Genomic DNA, 776 nt, shown 5'->3' on the forward strand with positions numbered 1-776 from the left:
AAAAAATCTCAAACTAGAATGGTTACAAAACCTTTCCTTTTCCAAAAAGGAACGGAAATCATATCCGAGATTTGAAATATAAGATATGTTGGAAATAGGATTATGGAGAATATGGAGAAAGTTGAGGGTGGGAAACACATCATTTGAGCCTTATATCCTTTTCTTTCTTGTAAACCCCTAACCAGACCACGTTTACAAGCCAAAAAAGTCCTTGTTGAGACCCGAACTGTTTGAGATATGCACCAAGGGTACCAAATAACTGACTCCAAAACAAATTCAAAGTAATTTTTCTAGAAAAAATGTATGCATGACGTGATCAATACACAAATTCTCTTAAATGAAATGAATAAATCCCGTTAGATCGAAAACCCGAAAGGGCGATCTAAGCAAAACTTAGGGACAAAAGAAAAAGAAAAATGGAAGGTCTCTTAAGAACATAAGACAATTAGTCAATATTGGGGCAAAATTGTGGGAGACCAAAAATTTAAGTCAATACTGGAGCAATTTTTTGGATGGTCAATAGTTGTATAAGTGATAGTATAACATGTTTCATTATTTAAAACATATTCCCATCACTTCACCTATAACACAAAAGACCAAACACGATCATATTTCTTCAATTGTATATGAGTTAAAATATTTTATTTGCATGGTTTGTTTTCATTAAACTTGTACTATCTTAAGAATATAAAGCATGTTGAGTTGAGTAATATTCGAAAAGAGAAAACACTTTACATATGAAAGACAAAGTTGATTGTCATCTTCCAGAATGAACA

The sequence above is a fragment of the Lupinus angustifolius genome, chromosome LG18 (assembly GCF_001865875.1).
Source record: "Lupinus angustifolius cultivar Tanjil chromosome LG18, LupAngTanjil_v1.0, whole genome shotgun sequence".
In the NCBI taxonomy this organism is placed as follows: Eukaryota; Viridiplantae; Streptophyta; class Magnoliopsida; order Fabales; family Fabaceae; genus Lupinus; species Lupinus angustifolius.